At 37.4% G+C, this 20,296-nt stretch overlaps 1 protein-coding gene across 4 annotated transcripts in view; it reads right to left on the bottom strand.

Annotated features, from left to right (window-relative positions):
* Nucleotides 1–20,296, bottom strand: part of LINGO2 (leucine rich repeat and Ig domain containing 2) — a 1,267,465-nt gene that overhangs the window by 421,023 nt on the left and 826,146 nt on the right. For all 4 annotated transcript variants that reach the window (XM_073881319.1, XM_073881317.1, XM_073881318.1 and 1 more), the window contains one exon: nucleotides 1,100–1,132. The gene's annotated coding sequence lies outside the window, so the exon portion shown is untranslated. The remainder of the gene's footprint in view (nucleotides 1–1,099; nucleotides 1,133–20,296) is intronic.

The raw sequence follows: 20,296 nt of genomic DNA, 5'->3' as shown, positions 1-20,296 counted from the left end.
AAATGAGTTAGGGGAAATCAAAGATAGTAAAGGAATAATTGAGAAAGCCTTTTTAAGGTAAGTATTCTGAAAATAAATAAATATTTAAAAAGTAAAATAAGTATACTAATGTTCATTAAAATGAAACAATAAAACAGCCCCCCAAGTTAAAACAATATTTATCCATCTTAGTATAAGGAGTATTCTACTATCAAATTTCCATTCACTAACACTTGCTAAGCAGAAAATTTTCAGTCTCTGCTTCTCATGAAGTTTGCTTCAATCCACCACTGCTGTTCCTACAAAGAGCCATTCATGTGCATCTGGACTGCTTTGTTCATTTTTAAATTTATAGTGGAACACACCTGTTCTTGGTCAGAAAGTCTTAAGATTGCTAACAGGATAAAAAGAAGAACTATACACTAGAATTCTGATGAAGGATAGCTGATATTATAGACTACTGTATATATACTTCTAAACTATATGATAATAATCTACATATAATAATCACAAAACAGTGAAGGACATTACTCAATGCATCATTATGTAAAGAGAAGGATTCCTTATTATCACACTGATGATTTCCTTTTTGCCCCAGTTATTTGGGAAGAGACATATCTGAACACCTATTAGCTGAGCAATATTGTGGAAACACTGCTCCTTTATCAAATACAGCAAGCTAAATTGAAGACCTGTGATAAGAGATGAAAGTTTATTGCCAGAAACAGTGAGAAGGGTTGGAAGAAGGTGTGGAATTGAGAATATGGTGAAGTTATGTGCAATATGTAAGTAATAAGTATTCACTGAAAAAATATAATGGTGAGTGGATGGATGGATTAATGGATTCATGGGTGAATGGATAAATGGATGGATGAGGTAGAAAAATATTGAATATTTCCAACTTTATAATTCTGACAAAGATTTAATCAGGGGTAATATTTGATTGTTACCTTGCATTCTGTTACAATCTCTGTTGTACTTTCCATCTATGAATATGAAAAATAAAGACATAATGTCCTCTAATCACTATCTGTGAGAAGCTAAGGACATATTTTGCTCTGCTTCTTTTATACTGTTTAATATTAATGAGACATTTTAAAACATCATGAAAAGTACCAACCTTGAAAGCTGCATTTTGTTTTTCTCATCTCATCTAAAAAAATAAGAAAGACAAGAAAAAAAGGAAATTTAAGTGAAATCCAATTAAGGCAACACGACAGTAAAAAGAGCATTAAAAAAAAAGAACTTTTACCCATTTTCCCTTGACAAAGGAGACACATTTAACTGTGAAGAGAGAAATACTCTGATAAAACTTTTTCTCCCCCAAATAGGTTCTTTTTAAAATATTTTGTGATTTTTGCACTTCATTGTAGTTAGCTTTTTAAAATTTTGGGAGGCAAAGCAATTATCAATGACAATGAGAAAAAGTACAGAGGGGATGTTTAATAAAAATGATAAAACTAAATTGCATATAAGAAGAAAATATATAGGCAGCAATTAATCAACCCATGGAAATGTGCCATCATGATAAGAGTTTTTGATAAATTCAGACAAGAATATTTTAAGAGGCTATTACAATTTACTCTCAGGTTCTGTATTTCTATTCCTGAATGCTGATTAGGACATAGGCTTTTGCTTCTTTTCCCTCTTTGCTCCCCCAATAATCTGTTCTCCCTTACAGACTAAGTGATTATTGTGTTGTTTATAATAACTGTTCTACATTCCTTATGGAAATTGTAATTATGATGCTGAATATTCAAACTGCAAGCCACTTTTCTCGGGGAAATTGTAATTATGATAATGCAGTATTTACCCAACCAATGTTTTCTAGTCATTGTTCTCTTTGAGGAATGAGGAGGTGAGAGAAAAAGCCCTGAAATAAAACATCCTGTTGGGATCTCAGATATGTATTCTGGAAAAGCATAATAATAATCATAACAATAGCTAATAATTGCTATAGGGCAGGCCTGGTACAATCAGGCTGACATATATAGGACATATGTCTATACTACATGCAGGTGTATGTGAATTACATATGTTTCTCAATTAACCTTCATACCAAGGCCCATGAGGTAAGTCGTATTACTATCAGTTTTATAAGATTCAGGAATATTGAGTAATTTACCTAACATCATACAGCTAGTAAATAGTAGAGTAAGGTTTAAAATCAGGTCTCAGACTTGAAAGTCTATTTATGAGTTCATTGTCAAAAGCCTCCGTTTCATTCATTGGTATCAGTGCACATTGATGAACTGATTCACTGACAGTCTCTCTTTTCCAAAACCAGTTTTTTTCCTTATCTGTGAAGTGTAGTCGGCTTCTTGGCAGACAGACACTGGCTATAATCCTTACTCCTAAAAGATAGAACTTCTACTCTTATCCCAAGAATGGAATAAACCTCTGCGCAGAGTGAAATTCAATGCCACATTTTTGAAGGGGAATTTTATTATTCATTAAGATTAAAATTTTTCATGCCCTCTGACCCAACAGTTACATTTCTAGAATTTATGCTAGAAGTATACGAGTAGTCATTACAGCATTGCTTTAATAATGAAAACCTATAGAAGCAGCCTGAATGTCCACTAAATACTTTGTGGTACAATAGAATACAATAGGATATTAAAGTTATTAAAAAACAGGGTTCACACTATGTGTCCTGGAAAAGTGCCCATAAAACACTGTTAAGTTAAAACAGCAAGTTGTGAAACAGTATGTCTAATATGATCTTACTTCTGTTAAATGTATACATTTATTTATGTATATGTAATATCTGATTTTGCATAGAAGAAAATCTAGGGGAAGAGATACCAAATACTTAAAGTAATTGTCTTTTAGTAATAAGTTAAAGAAGGAACTTCCCACCCACCATGATTAATGAATTCTCAGTGCTTGAAATGTTTATAAGTGAACAAGCATTTTTTTTGATAAGCAGAAAAATATAAAAAGAATTAAGGACACCCAAAAATAAACACAAAAATTATATTATTTCAAAAAGAAAGCCAACAAAACAAAGTAAAATCCAATGTCAATCACTGAAAAATCTTAGTAAGTGAGCTCTCAGGATGGGAACTGGTTCTCTCCTAACTCATCTTATCTGCCTGCCTTACTTCCACTTTGCCAGATCTCTACAACCAGGGCGACAAGCAAGAATGGAGACCCACTGGAAATCAGCAGTGATTGTTCAGGATTTTTTCGATATTAATAATCAGTGACTGAGCACCTACAGTATACAAGTAATTTACAGACATCTTTTTAAATCCCATAATTGCAAGACAGGTATTTTTACTTTCAGCTTTATAAATGAGGAAAATTAAGATCACTGAAATAATTTATTTACCCAAATATTCCAAATTGGCCTGTGTTCTCTCTCTCTCTCTCTCTTTTTAACTTGGCAAATTGACCAGCCTTGATCAAAGAAGAAACTGAGATTAAAAAGAAGCTCAGAAACCAAATCAAAACAGGAAATAAAAGGCAAAAACAAAAACATATAATTAGTGATTTTTTTTTTTTTTTTTTTTTTTTTAGCAGACTACATTCTAGCCACTGACTTTCCAGCTTATGGAGCTTGAAAACTTCTAAGATCTGTTCTTGGTTCTTCCTAAGCTTTAATCTATCTCTGATACCCTGCCCAGGGGGTTCCATTTCCCTCTCACATTCCTTTTTTAAACCTTGGAATAATCTCCCCCTTGTTCTTTCAGTGGAACCCATTTATTTCACATAGGCCACACAATATATATTTCTGTCCTCCAACCTACATGGAAAGGTTGACGAACTGTCCAACCTGATAACAACAGGGGTCAACACCAAGCCTCAATTTCAGCACTATCCCTCAGGGAGAGCAACCATGCACTTGATGGAGAGCTGATTAGGACTGTTGAACCTCTTCTACCTAGAAGGAGCAGTGATACATTTTTACTAAAATGGAAGCAAATTCCAAATACGGGTTTGCTTACTTGTCTGCAGGGCCTTATTAAGCACCATGCTCTGAGGACCTATAGAATGTTTGATACATCAGCACACGATACTGCATAATATCACCTCAGACCAGTGAAAATACTTTGGACTTCAGCAGTGGACACATAATAATGCAATCTTCTCATCTCAATACATACTGCATGACCCAGAAGCTGCTGGCCTGACAGCCCAATGGAACACCATTTTGACATTACAGCTGAAACACCAGGGTGAAGATGATAACTTGTAGTCATGTAGTGTCATTTAAAGGATCTGATAAATATTCCAAATCAAGACCTTTCTTTGGTACTGCATCCCCAAAAGACAGAATCAACACATGGGTCTAGGAACCAAGGGGAGGAAGTAGAAGTGGTTGAACTTAGCATCACTCCCAGTGGCCTAAATGGGGAATTTGTGCTTCCTATTTCCACAAATTTAGGTTCAGTGGATCCAGAGATCCTGATTTTCAGAGGGAGAATGTTTCCATGAGAGGACACAGGAGTCTCATTAAACTTTAAAACATATTTTGTATCCAATCACTTTGGGCATCCTATGTCAGCTGACTGGCAACAGGAAGTCACAATACTGGCAGGGTAACTGACTGATCATCAGGAAGAAGTAGACCTGCCGTCCTACAATGAGGGCAGGGAAGAAGTTCTGATATCCAAGTGGTTCACAGAGCATTTCCTAGTATTTTCCTGCCTATTTTTGGTAGTAAACAGACAAGTACCACAGCGATGACCTAAGAAGGGAATGGTGAGGAGAGGTTCAGACCCCTCAGTAATGGTCTATGCCAGCCTACAAGGTAAGCCACATATATCACTAGAGGAGCTGGCAGAGGAAGAAGGAATTCTAAAATGGGTAGTAGAAGAGAGAAGACAATAGGAAGACAGTAAGTATCAGTACTGTTGTGGTCTTGAGACTAGATGAATCAGCATGGGCTGTGGTCCCCACTAACTTTCCTGTTGGAGGTTTTCTGAAGAAAGGTGACCTACTAAGGAATCCTGGAGAAGCTGCTCCCAGATGGAATAAACTTATTATAGGAAGCAAGAAGAGCCAAAGGTCACAAGAAGTCAACACAGTAGATGGTGCAGGTCATCACCCACATCCTCCTTCAGGACAAGGGAGTCATTTCCCCAGCTGCCTCAAGTGTTGGCTTCTGATGGCTCACAGCTGACTCCCTCTCCGGATATTTTTCTCCTTCTACTAAATGGCACTGACTCATCCAGACTATTCCCTCTCCCACAGGCAGCTCACATCCAATGACTCAAAAGTAAAGGAGTACAAAGGCCAAGCCCCCTTTTCTCTATCTGGGACACCTTCAATAATATTGATTCCAAGTACACTCCCCAACAAACTTCCTGTATAAAAACTTCCATCTCAGAGCCTCTCTCTCTCTCATGAAAACTGACCTAAAGCAAGATTACAAAACTTAGAAGTCATGGCACTAAACATTGAACATGGATACAACTGCCTCTAAAGCCCATATCGTATCCATAATATCTTCCTGTTTTCCATAAAGAACAGCTTAGGGGTGCCTGGGTGACTCAGTTGGTTTAGCATCCAACTTTTGATTTCCACTCAGGTCGTGATTTCAGGGTTGTGAGATTGAGCCCCGGGTCAGGTTCCACGCTTGGCAGGGAGTCTGCTTGGGATTCTCTCTCTCCCTCTCCCTCTGCCCCTCCCCCTGCTCATTCTCTCTCTCTCAAATAAATAAATTTTTTAAAAAAGCTTAATTTAATTTTCAACATAGCCAATAATGTTATGTTTAAGCTTGTAAGTCAGAAAGCATTCTTCAGTATTACACAGTATCTACAATTATGCCGCCATTGGAACATTAAACTAATGTATTTATACCTCTTGAAATCCAGAATGAGATAAATTAATAGACATACATACACACACATACTGATTTTTATATTAAAATATGTATGTACATACATATGCATATATGGGTGTATATCTGGGTTATAAAACATCTCTCAAGACTAATTCCCAGGTTAGTTTGGCCAAAATCCCTAGTTTTGCTAGATCATTTTCAAAGAATAATATGATACTTTTAATCATGCCATTTTTCTAGAAAAAAATTCCAGATTTCTCTGTTTCAGAAAACATAAAAGATTAGCTATGCAACAAGGACTTACATTTTCTACCATAAATGTAAGGATTTTACCAGGCATGATATGTATTCAGAATGATTTATGGTCCAGTAAAATATTACTTCAGGCAGCATTTACAATCAGAACACAGAAGTTACCTAATTCTATGCAGTTTTCAGAGAATGTAATTAAGATTTTACAATCAGTGAACAGTGCAACTCAGTGGTCACCATGTCTCTGTAGTCTCTTTTCTGGAAATCATTGTACCTCTTTGCTCTGTTCCCAAAGAAATTCCACATCACCAATTCCTTTTTCTCACTTACCAACTCTTAATATTGGATCAAATCACTGTAGTCTTCTGTCTAAATGTATGTGGCATCATTGACATGAATTTACTCATGTCATCTGGCCATTATACTTCACTAAGGACTCCACATGATAAATAAATCCAAGGTGTTAGATTGTATTCCTCTGACAGAAAACTGAGACAAGAAAATTCCAAGAAACATACTTAACCTGGCCACAGGGAGGGCAAGAAATAGTTGTTACACATAGAAGAAGCCCTTCTAGCTTTAGTTTTATCTTACTTGTCTTCAGTTGGTGGACAAAAGGTTATTATATTATTTCATTGGGGCCTAGGTTTTGAGGAACTCTGAAACATCAGAGGGATGCGAAGAGTTTCAACTTGTGATTACTGGGATAGGAACCTCCCCACAGAAGCTGCATTATATATCCCATGTGGAGATGTGGGGCAATAAAGCAAAGCAAGGAACATGGGAAACATTTCAAATGAAGCATAAAGCTAATGAATTGGCCTTTTTACTAAGAAGTAGCAGGTTTTGTACAGTATACTCCATTCAGTGAGCTTTACATTAAAGACATCCAGGGGCGCCTGGGTGGCTCAGTTGGTTAAGCATCTGCCTTCAGCTCAGGTCATGATGTCAGGGTCCTGGGATTGAGCCCCGAGTCAGGCTCTCTGCTCAGTGGGGAGTCTGCTTGACTCTCTGCCCCTCCCCCTATTCATGTTCTCTCTCTCTCTCAAATAAGTAAATAAAATCTTAAGGAAAAAGGGCTTCCAGAAACACCTTTATTAGACTATTGTTCACCTAATGATTGATAATTTTGTAGAACTGTATAGTCAGGCATTCTAAATTTATTCTGGGGTCATTCATTATTCTTAAGCAAAGTCATTAACATGTAAAGCTGTAAACTTCAGAAAGGCAGCAACATAGACTTACACCAGTTCATTAATCATTATAATTGGGGTTGTAGAAGATAATAAAGATGTTCATCACTTACTCACAAGGAGCTTACCTTGACTTAGAATGCCAGTACATCTGGCATCCTCTTAAAACCGCATCAGTAAAAGCCTCCTCCATGCCTAGTAAGGAATTTTTTGGGGTTCAGGGAAAAGAGTCAATTTTTGCCCACGACACCCAGAACTAGTATAGCTGAGTGACTGTCAGTACAGAAAGCGACATGTTACACTACATTTAACATCACAGTAGTATATACGAAAATGTGGACCAACAAACAAAGACTTAGAGATAAAGGCATGGGGTTGACTTTGTAACCCCAGGGTCTCTCCAGGACAGAGCATATCAGTGGAAAATGATGCTGTAAGAATTTAATTTTGATATAGTTTTTCAAAGAATACCTAAAATTTTTAAATTTTAAATTAAGTAAAAGGGAGAGGTTGGGGAAATGTCTTAACTTGCAGGGTGAATTATACAGGAAATGGTGGCAGGCTGGAGCCAAAGGAATGGTTTGGAGATGAGGAGGCAGTTTGTAAAAATTGCTGAGGTGGCACTTGCAGGAGAGTAAAGGCAGATTTGTTTTATGTTTGTCTGCTTTGGTCCTATTGACAGAGATGGCAAATAGAGTCCACGTTAACTAATGTGATATCACCTTCCTACCACTCTGGGGAAGCAGTATGGTTAAAAAAGCACTGAGCAAGGTAACAGGAGGCCAGCGTTTAGTCTATACTCTGCCTCTAAATAGAGGGCAACGTTTTTCCTCAACCTGAGGGACAAGTTAAGTCCCAAGAGCCAAGCTAAGCACAGGAAAGGTGTACAGCTTGACATTGTCTAAATAAGAGACAGCTAGTAAAGTGTATCCAAGCCAGCATCCCTGAAGGGGAACCAAAAGGAATATTCAGAAAGACGAAACCTAAATGGAAAGACAAAGGGGAAGAACAGAATCAAAATGTGCACCAGAACCAAATGTCAGGGAACATATGGAAAACTGGATTAATCCCACAATAGGAGTATGTTTTTTTTAAGATTTTATTTATTTATTTGAGAGAGAGAGAATGACAGATAGCATGAGAGGGAAGAGTGTCAGAGGGAGAAGCAGACTCCCTGCTGAGCAGGGATCACGATGTGGGACTCGATCCCGGGACTCCAGGATCATGACCTGAGCCGAAGGCAGTCGCTTAACCAACTGAGCCACCCAGGCACCCTAGGAGTATGTTTGGATATATGAGGTAGATCCTAGAGATCATATGGCACAGCAAGAAATGTGGATTTGTGTGGACTGTTCAGGAATCAGATGGTGCATTTGTGGCCTGATGTCAAGGCTTACTGTAAGCCCTGTGCAAAAGGCATGTCTCTCTCTTTCACATGGTAAATGGCACATGGTAAGCACTCAATACACAACTTAGAATGAGTGAATGAATGCATGTGTGAATAGATGAGATAAAAGGGATAGTACTAAATGGGACAAATACAGCAAATAACTGAGTGATGAACTAAAGCTAACAAGATGCATTTGATGAATATGGTTGGTTAAAAAAGCACTGGCCAAGGAACTGGGGAGCCAGGGTGTCACTATAGGTGTCTTATAATTTTAAAACTAATTCTTAATACCATTTAGTCTTTTAAAATAAGGTAAGAAAGTAATATTATGAAAATATGAGATTTTTACTTGGTTCCCCCCACCTCACAAAAAAACCCCACTACTTAACACAGAATGATTTGGATAAGAATATAGAACAAAAGTATGACTTTTTTTTAAAAGATTTTATTTATTTATTTGAGAGAGAGAGAGTGTGTGTGTGTGGGGAGAGCAGAGGGAAAGGGAGAGAATTTCAAGCAGATTCCCCCCACTGAGTGGGGACCTGATGCAGGGCTTGATCCCATGACCCTGACAGCATGACCTGAGCCAAAATCAAGAGTCAGCCACCCAGGCGCCCTCAGAAGTATGACTTTTGAATCAATAGGAAATGTGATGTGTTTCCCACACATTTTAATGCTATCTTAGGCTTTAATATTACACCCGCAGTAAATAAAGGAAGGTAGGAAATGAACCTGCTTTACTGTTCAGTTGTCATATCAATAGGGAGCACTGCTTTGTTTTGGAAACCAAATTTTATAAGATCCACAAACAAATGGAACATAATCTGGAAGAAAGGCTAAGTTAGTGAAGAAATTCAAAATACTATAAGGAATGACTGAAAGAACTGAACATGATCAGAGGAAACACACAAATTGTTTTGGAACATCTGAATGAGAGTCATAAAATTTTAGTTAGAGAGATTTGAAGTAACATGATGAAGAATACTAAAAACTGTCTCAAGATGGCTTTTATTGCCTTAAGACAGGGGCTGGCAAACTACAGGCTGCCAAAACCAGTGTTATTCTTTATACATTGTTTATGTCTGCTCTCTTGCTATAGTAACAGATGAGAAGATTAGACAGAGACCATACAGTCCGCAAATATATTTACTATGTGACCATTTACAGAAAAAGTTAGCTGGCCAGTGCCTTGAGAGATAGACAATCATTCCTTCATTTATTCATTCATTTAGGAAACATGTTTCAAGCCATATACAATGACTCTAAAATGTACAAGACACTGGCAAGATAAAGATAAGACACCGTATGTAGCTTAGTCTAGGTACATACATACTTGTCATCAGACATAAATAAACTAGGTGACCACTAACAGAGGATATTTTAGGGGGGAGAAAATAATGAAATAAATTATTGGATTCAGGGACTTCAAAGCTTTATTTCAAATGCAAAATTCTTTAAAAGGGGGAATTTCATGGAGAAAAAAGCCTTGAAAAACTGGTAAATGGAAACAGATGGAGAAGTAGGAAGTGGGGTTCCTTTAGGTACAGGTATGGAGAAGAGTGAGTGATCAGAGAATAAAAACCAGTCAATTTGGATAAGCATATAGAGTAGGAGTGAGAAAACACAGAGGAGGTATGTCTGGAAAGACCAGAAAAACCACAGTGTGAAGGGTATTCTATGTGAGGCTTAACATTTTTCAGGTTGTTTCAGACAATGAGAAGCTACAAAGTTAAATCCTGGGAATACTGATTTGACAGTGATATGTAGGATGAATTGGAGAAGAAAGAATAGTACAGGCTTAAAATAAGAAAAGCACACAAACTACAGATTGGATGGGAAGAGAGAAGCAGAAATGGATGTATATTTCACATGAATGACTTATGTTGGGTCCATAGCAACTCAGGCTCCTCAAGAACAGGGAGCAGGGGCTAGGTATGACTGGGGCTGTTCCCTGACTGTATATTTCTTTCTCAGGGCCAGAGGTTTCCTTTATATAAGACCCAAAGAAACATGGTAAAGTCCATCCTCAATACACAAGGAAGTCCCACACTGGTGGGTAGAAAGTGTCATTCAAAACAGGATCCCTGACAGTAATTATGGCTATACAGAATGGTGTTTTCGGAGTCTTAGAGGAGAAGCCATCAGCTTTTTCAGGGCCCTATTAAAAGGCAACAATTGAGAAATGAGTGTATCAAGTCTGGAAGGAAACTGCAGAGCAAAACAAACAACCAGAAGTTCAGTAGTGGAGTTTTGATTAATATGGTAGAAATAGAAAAAAATATGTGAGTCTGTAGGTATTTGTATACCAAGGGCTCAGCCCATTGGTTGGTGAGCTTGAGGCTATTAATGTATTATGTAATGTAATTTGGAAGTGAGTGTGGCTATGACTATAGATAGCAGATCTCAAGGAATACTGGTACAGCCCATAGGATAATTATAACTACTTTTGTGGGGAGTTCAAGTGTGTCCTTAGTAATTTTGGTTGGAGTGTACGTGTATATATATGTGTATATACATACACATACATATATATATATATCTCAAATATACAAAACCTTGCTTAAGTCTGAATGGGCACCATCAAGAATAAAAATAGGCAATAATCTTTTCAAAGATTATTATTATTCCCAGATTATAACTGTGGCTCTAAAAGGAAATCTTCATCTTCTGCCCACACTCTACTCAGGGGTGTCCAGTGAAAGTGTTTAGCTTGCAGAAAGTTGATCATATATTGACAAATGAGGAAATACCCAGACGGCCATTTATTTTGTACCTCTAACCTAACCGTCCTGTTGTACAGAAACCCAAAGCTGCAAATTTGGGGAAGATTTTTGGCCAAATCATTAGAGTGCTGCCCTGTGGGTCAAAAGGCTCAGGCCATCATTCAGAGTTGTATATTTAATGTTTCTTTTATTGTTAATATATTCACAGATATTTGCATATTGTTATAGACATGGTGAGCATGTTGCAGTGAGTATGTTGCAGTGGGAAGAGCAGTCTTTGGATTCAGATGCACCTAGGCTGACTCCCAGCATTACTACTTATTAACTAGAAAATACTGGGTGAGGTCCTTTCCTTAATTTCTTTGAGCCTCAGTTTTCTTATTTATAAAATGAGACTTAGTGAGATTATATACAGATAGTGCATGGCATTTATTAGACACAAAAGAAATATCAGTTCCATTTCTTCTTCAATACTGTTTTTGATTATTAAACTATCTCAGCTAGTTGCATTTATCATCATGACATTCAAAATAGGAAAGCATTATTAGAACATCTCAAATGTCTAGTATTCAGACAAAGATGTTCTCACATGGAATGCTTCACATGGAAAGATTCACATGAGAAAACTGATTAGATATGTCTTCGTAAAACAATCATGTCAATAAATCATGTATTAAGTGAGTTTAGCTAGCCACCTACACCACATTATGGCCATTAATAGGTGTTCACTTATATTAAGGACAGACATAATATCCACAGGGAGAGTCAGCCGAATACCAACTAAATACATTTTATATTTCCTATGCTGTGCCTCAGCAGTACTTAGAGCAAAGCCTTGACTCTCATGGGGCTCATTCATATGCAATCTGTAGCTCTTCAACACCTGAAACTCTCATATAGGATTACTGTAATTAAGTTCTACAAGCCAAACACTATGGCAAGTGCTAAAGCATACCAGCTAATAATACTTGTTCTATTTTTAGATACCCTTGCTAGGGCTCTTCAGCTTGCTGTGTGATCTTTGACAGGTTATTTGACCCTATGCCTCATTTTCCTGATCTGTAAAGTGGGGATGGTAATAAATAGTATCCACCTCACTGGGCTACTATGAGGATTAAGTGGGAAATTGCTGCAATTCTAGCACTTGATAACATTGGAATCATGATTTTTTCACACCTTTTCCCAAACAATATTTGTGGAGATGTATGACATACATGATGACAAAAAGAATAGGAATGCTATTGTAAAAGGTGGTGGTTGTGGAGGTGGGGTCTTCTCTGCCATCAAGCTGATCTTCCTCAAGTCCAGTCCAGAACAAAGACCCTTGGTTCAAATCCTTCTTTTGTACTTCATCACCTGTAGGACGAAGCTCACTCGCTCTAGGATGTATGTGAGGCCCTTTGTAGGGTAGCCTCTGTCTACCTTGCCAGAAGCACTCACCCTTTCATTTTTAAAGTTGAGATAGCTATCACAGGTATCTAGTCTAATATCATAGATCCCTGATCTTTTGTTGTACACAAGATCTTGGATTTCTGCTCTGCCGCTTGTCTTCATATATATTTCCTTCTCCACCCAGCATGCATTCTTCTTCCTTCCTTAATCTCCCATGAAAGAGTATGGGAAGGCTTAGGAAGGGAAGTCTGGACCCTTTGGAAGAAGGTTTCCAAGAAAGGCCGCACGTTAAAGGCAGTAGACACTCATAGGGAGGACTATGGATGCCAGACAGTGGGAAGTCAGGATCCTCAGAGAATCCCACCTGGGAAGGAGGCAGTCCATGCAGAGAATCTCCGAGCACACAAAGCCATTAACACAGACAAGAATTTGGAGGTGAATGAAGAAAAGAGGGGTTTGTCACCTCCCAGCCCCAACCACTAAATTAATGTTGATTGTTGATTTATGCTAATGACACTTAGTAATGTAATTCTCTGTAAGAGCATCTGTACAATATTTCAGATATTCCCAGAGGTGCTTAGAGAGAGAGAGAGTAAGTCAACCAGATAATATTGTGTGAAATTAATTAAACAGTGACTTTAATATAAGGAAGCTCTGAATTGGAAAATACATCTGTTTTTCATAAGCATTTTCTTCCAACACACCTGCAGTGTTTAGGTTTGCCTAGAATTCTTGTGGTAAAAGATTTTGGAGTAGAAAAAGCTACAGTCTTAACCTAATGCATAAAAGATTATTCAGTTTTTGGGCAGAATTACATCTATGAAAATTCTTTTGTATATTTTCATATTCACTAAAATATTATACAATATAACATGTAGAAATTTGCACATATTAAATTAGTGATAAAGAGTACTAAAATAGTTATTTCTATTTTAAACTGCTGTTAGATAATTTCAAAGCTCTATTTAGATAATTTTGTAAATTTAGTAATTTTTAATAATGTAATAAGGAAATCTACCATCAAAACAAAAACTAGAGAACTGGCATCATGCTCCTCCTCAATCCCAAACAAATGATTCCCTTGAACCCACTTCCTCAAGCAAACAGCAACCCGAATTCCACATACATTATTCTCTTCCTTTCCATTATACAGAGTGTTATATTTATAAGCATTCATATACAAAGGATATATATCTGTATACATACCTATATATCTATGAAAGTACATTTATAGTGTTTTTAATTTTAAAAAGTAATCATCTTGTATTTATTTGGGCTTTTTTCAGTTAGCGTTTTATTGTAGTTACTGATATATTTGCAACTGCTTCTGCCTTTTAATTTATTTCAATCTGACATTCTGTTCCATACTTTTTTTTTTGAGAGAGGGAGAGAGCATGAGCATGTGTGTATGCACGTGAAAGCAGAATAAGAAGGGCAGGGAGAGGGGAAAAGGGAGAGGGAGAGAGTCTTAAGCGGGGCTCCACAGCCAGTACAGAGCTGGATATGGGGCCTAGTCTCATGACACTGCGATCATGACCCGAGCCAAAGTCAAGAGTCACTCAACTCACTGAGCCACTTAGGCACTCTCTGTTCTATACTTTATATGTATTTATTTTTTTTATTATGTTATATTAATCACCATACATCATTAGTTTTTGATGTAGTGTTCCATGATTCATTGTTTGCGTATAACATCCAGTGCTCCATTCAGTACGTGCCCTCTTTAGTACCCATCACCAGGCTAATCCATCCACCCACACCCCTCCCCTCTAGAACCCTCAGTTTGTTTCTCAGAGTCCATAGTCTCTCATGGTTCGTCTCCCCCTCCAATTTCCCTCTCTTCATTTTCCCCTTCTTGCTATCCTCTTTTTTTTTTAAACATATAATGTATTATTTGTTTCAGAAGTACAGGTCTGTGATTCAACAGTCTTGCACAATTCGCAGCGCTCACCATAGCATGTACCCTCCCCAATGCCTATTACCCAGCCACCCCATCCCTCCCACCCCCACCACTCCAGCAACCCTCAGTTTGTTTCCTGAGATTAAGAATTCCTCATATCAGTGAGGTCATATGATACACGTCTTTCTCTGATTGACTTATTTCGCTCAGCATAATACCCTCCAGTTCCATCCACATCGTTGCAAATGGCAAGATTTCATTCCTTTTGATGGCTGCATAATATTCCATTGTGTGTGTGTGTGTATATATATATATATATATATATATATACACAAGAGGTATATATATATATCCATATCTATCTATCTATCTATCTATCTATCTATCTATCTATCTATATATATACATAAGAGGTATACCACCTCTTCTTTATCCATTCATCTGTCGATGGACATCTTGCCTCTTTCCACAGTTTGGCTCTTGTGGACATTGCTGCTATAAACATCGGGGTGCACGTACCCCTTCGGATCCCTACATTTGTATCTTTGGGGTAAATGCCCAGTAGTGCAATTGCTGGGTCATAAGGTCACTCTATTTTCAACTTTTTGAGGAACCTCCGTACTGTTTTCCAGAGCGGCTGCACTGGATTGCATTCCCACCAACAGTGTAGGAGGGTTCCCCTTTCTCTGCATTCCCGCCAACATCTGTCGTTTCCTGACTTGTTAATTTTAGCCATTCTGACTGGTGTGAGGTGATATCTTACTGAGGTTTTGATTTGGATTTCCCTGATGTCAAGCGATGTTGAGCACTTTTTCATGTGTCTGTCAGCCATTTGAATGTCTTCTTTGGATAAATGTCTGTTCATGTCTTCTGCCCATTTCTTGACTGGATTATTTGTTCTTTGGGCATTCAGTTTCAAAGTTCTTTATAGATTTTGGATACTAGCACTTCATCTGATATGTCATTTGCAAATATCTTCTCCCATTCTGTTGGTTCTCTTTTGGGTTTGTTGACTGTTTCTTTTGCTGTGTAAAAGCTTCTTATCTTGATGAAGCCACAACTGCTCATTTTTGCCCTTGCTTCTCATGCCTTTGGTGATGTTTCTAGGAAAAAGTTGCTGTGGCTGAGGTCAAAGAGGTTGCTGCCTGTGTTCTCCTTTAGGATGTTGATGGTCTCCTATCTCACATTGAGGTCTTTCAACCATTTTGAGTTTATTTTTGTGTGTGGTGTAAGGAAATTGTTCAGTTTCATTCTTCTGCATGTGGCTGTCCAATTTTCCCAACACCATTTGTTGAAGAGACTGTCTTTTTTCCATTGGACATTCTTTCCTGCTGTGTTGAAGATGAGTTGACCATAGAGTTGAGAGTCCATTTCTGGGCTCTCGATTCTGTTCCATCGATCTATGTGTCTGTTTTCATGCCAGTACCATACCGTCTTGATGATGACAACTTTGTAATAAAGCTTGAAGTCTGGAAGTGTGATGTCGCCAGCTTTGCTTTTCTTTTTCAACATTCCTCTGGCTCTTCAGGGTCTTTTCTGGTTCCATACAAATTTTAAGATTATTTGTTCCATTTCTTTGAAAAAAGTGGATGGTATTTTGATAGGGATTGCATTGAATTGTAAATTGCTCTAGGTATCATTGACATCCTCACAATGTTTGTTCTTCCAGTCCATGAGCATGGAACGTTTTTCCATTTCTTTGTGTCTTCCTCAATTTCTTTCATGAGTATTTTATAGTTTTCTGAGTACAGATTCTTTGCCTCTTTGGTTAGATTTATTCCTAGGTATCTTACAGTTTTGGGTGCAATTATAAGTGGGATCAACTCCTTAATTTCTCTTTCTTCTGTCTTGTTGGTGTATAGGAATGCCCCTGATTTCTGTGCATTGATTTTATATCCTGCCACTTTACTGAATTCCTGTATGAGTTCTAGCAGTTTTGGGGTGGAGTCTTTTGGGTTTTCCACATAAAGTATCATATCATCTGCAAGCAGTGAGAGTTTGACTTCCTCCTTGCTGATTTGGATGCCTTTGATTTCTTTTTGTTGTCTGATTGCTGTGGCTAGGACTTCTAATACTATGTTGAATAGCAGTAGTGATAGTGGACATCCCTGCCGAGTTCCTGACCTTAGGGGAAAGCTCTCAGGTTTTCCCCATTGAGAATGATATATGCTGTGGGTTTTCATAGATGGCTTTTATGATATTGAGGTATGTACCCTCTATCCCTATACTCTGAAGAGTTTTGATCAAGAATGGATGCTGTACTTTGTCAAATGCTTTTTCTGCATCTATTGAGAGGATTATATGGTTCTTGTTCTTTCTTTTATTACTGTATTGTAATATATTGATTGATTTTCAGATGTTGAGCCAACCTGCAGCCCAGGGATAAATCCCACTTGGTCCTGGTGAATAATCCTTTTAATGGACTACTGGATCCTATTGGTTAGTATTTTGGTGAGAATTTTTGCATCCATGTTCATCAAGGATACTGGTCTGTCATTCTCCTTTTTGATGGGGTCCTTGTCTGGTTTTGGGATCAAGATAATGGTGGCCTCATAAAATGAGTTTAGAAGTTTTCCTTCCATTTCTATTTTTTGGAACAGTTTCAGGAGAATAGTCCTTTCTCTTTTCTTTTTGATAAGTTTGGCCAGGGGTTTATCAATCTTATTAATTCTTTCAAAGAACCAGCTCCTAGTTTCATTGATCTGTTCTGTTCTTTTGGTTTCTATTTCATTGATTTCTGCTCTGATCTTTATTATTTCTCTTCTCCTGCTGGGTTTAGGCTTTATTTTCTCTTCTTTCTCCAGCTCCTTTAGGTGTAGGGTTAGGTTGTGTATTTGAGACTTTTCTTGTTTCTTGAGAAAGGCTTGTGTTGCTATATACTTTCCTCTTAGGACTGCCTTTGCTGCATCCCAAAGATTTTGAAAATTGTATTTTCACTTTCATTTGTTTCTATGAATTTTTTAAATTCTTCTTTAACTTCCTGGTTGACCCATTCATTCTTTAGTAGGATGCTCTTTAGCCTCCATGTATTTGAGTTTCTCTTTCCGCTTTCCTCTTGTGATTGAGTTCTAGTTTCAAAGCATTGTGGTCTGATAATATGCAAGGATTGATCCCAATCTTTTGGTACTGGTTGAGACCTGATCTGTGACCTAGGATGTGATCAATTCTGGAGAATGTTCCATGGGCACTAGAGAAGAATGGGTATTCTGTTGCTTTGGGATGGAATGTTCTGAATATGTCTGTGAAGTCCATTTGGTCCAGTGTTTCATTTAAAGTCTTTATTTCCTTGTTGATCTTTTGCTCAGATGATCTGTCCATTTCAGTGAGTGGGGGCATTAAAGTCCCCTACTGTTATTGTATTGTCATCGATGTGTTTCTTTGCTTTTGTTATTAATTGCCTTATATAATTGGCTGCTCCCATGTTAGGGGAGTAGATATTTACAATTGTTAGATCTTCTTGTTGGCTAGACCCTTTAAGTAGGATATAGTGTCCTTCCTCATCTCTTATTATAGTCTTTGTTTTAAAATCTAATTTGTCTGATATAAGGATTGCCACCCCAGCTTTCTTTTGGTGTCCATTAGCATGGTAAATGATTTTCCACCCCCTCAACTTTCAATCTGGGAGTATCTTTGGGTCTAACATGAGTCTCTTGCAGAAAGCATATCAATGGGTCTTGTTTTTTTATCCAATCTGATACCCTGTGGCTTTTGATTGGCACATTTAGCCCATTTACATTCAGGGTAACTATTGAAATATATGATTTTAGTGCCATTGTATTGCCTATAAGGTGACTGTTACTGTATATTGTCTGTGTTCCTTTCTGGTCTATGTTACTTTTAGGCTCTCTCTTTGCTTAGAGGACCCCTTTCAAAATTTCTTGTAGGGCTGGTTTCATGTTTGCAAATTCCTTTAGTTTTTATTTGTCTTGGAAGCTTTTTATCTCTCCTTCTATTTTCAATGACAGCCTAGCTGGATAGTATTCTTGGCTGCATATTTTTCTCATTTAGTGCCCTGAATATATCATTCCAGTCCTTTCTGGCCTGCCAGGTCTCTGTGGCTAGGTCTGTTACCAAGCTAATGTTTCTACCATTGTAGTTTACAGTTCTCTTGTCCCGAGCCACTTCTAGGATTTTCTCTTTGTCTCTGAGACTTTTAAGTTTTACTATTAGATGTCGGGGTGTTGACCTATTTTTATTGATTTTGAGGGGTTTCTCTGTGTCTCCTGGATTTTGATGCCCGTTTCTTTCCCCAAATTAGGGAAGTTCTCTGCTATAATTTGCTCCAATATACCTTCGGCCCCTTTCTCTCTTTCTTCTTCTTCTGGGATCCTAGTTATTCTAATATTGTTTCATCTTATAGTATCACTTATCTCTCGAATTCTGCCCTCGTGATCCAGTAGTTGTTTATCTCTCTTTTTCTCAGTTTCTTTATTCTCCATCATTTGGTCTTCTATATCACTAATTCTCTCTTCTGCCTCATTTATCCTAGCAGTTAGAGCCTCCATTTTTTATTGCACCTCATTAATAGCCTTTTTGATTTCCATTTGGTTAGATTTTAGTTCTTTTATTTCTCCAGAAAGGGTTTCTCTAATATCTTCCATGCTTTTTTCAAGCCCAGCTAGTATCTTTATAATCATCATTCTGAACTCTAGGTCCGACATTACTAATGTCCGTATTGATTAGGTCCCTGGCAGACGGTACTGTCTCTTGTTCTTTTTTTTTAGGTGATGTTTTCCGTCTTGTCCTTTTGTCCAGAGGAGAATAGATGAATGAGAGAACAAAATGCTAACAGGTTAACAATGACCCCAGAAAAATATACACCAAACAAATCAGAAGAGACCTTCCAGAAAGTTGTTGCTTTTCTGTTCAGAGTGTTGCTGCTATTCTTTTCTTTGATTTCCTGTTGAGTTCATAGGTGTTCAGAATGGTTCAATCCCTATCTAGCTGAATTCCTGGGACCAGACAAAATTTAGGTCTCCTACTCCTCTGCCATCTTGCTTCACTGTTCTATATTTTTTAAAATAATAACCGCCTCCATTTTTTCCATTCTTTTTAAACAAACACATCATATTCATAGAATTCCACTCCTCAAATACATCTGGTACTCTTATTCCAGACTTTTAATTTTTTTTTAGTTTAGATATATTTTATCTTTCTCTTTGCTCTTAATTTTTAAAATGACAGTTTTTAACAAAGAATAAAATAATTTTTAAAAAACACCACATGTTTCTTACAAAATCTCCTGAGACCTATCTATCTTCTTTAAATACTTTATCCAAACTATTCCCAGTGTGGGTCTTTGGTAAGTTCCAGAGGCTTTGTATAATAGAGTAGACCATCTCTTCACATTTAAATAACATCTGGATATCAAATTCTATGTCTTAAGTGCTTTTAATATTTAAAAACACTCCACTGTTTTCTTGTATTCAACGTTGCAGTTGAAAAATCTGCTATTAAAAATAAAATCTGATATTAGTCTGTTTCTTGTTTCTCTCTTTTTAAAATTAAGTTTTAAATTTCAGTTCCAGTATAGTTAACACACAGTTATATTAGTTTCAGATATACAATATTGTGATTCAACAATTCTATAAGTTATTCAATTCTCATCAGAATAACTGTATTCTTAATCCCCATCATGTATTTCTACCCCCACCACCCACTTCCCCTCTGGTA

Source organism: Callorhinus ursinus, unplaced genomic scaffold (genome assembly GCF_003265705.2).
Source record: "Callorhinus ursinus isolate GAN/ISIS: 27379988/994484 unplaced genomic scaffold, GSC_fseal_2.0 scaffold42, whole genome shotgun sequence".
Classification (NCBI taxonomy): domain Eukaryota; kingdom Metazoa; phylum Chordata; class Mammalia; order Carnivora; family Otariidae; genus Callorhinus; species Callorhinus ursinus.
The sequence above is the reverse complement of the archived record's forward strand: the minus strand, read 5'-3'. Positions and strand labels throughout refer to the sequence as shown.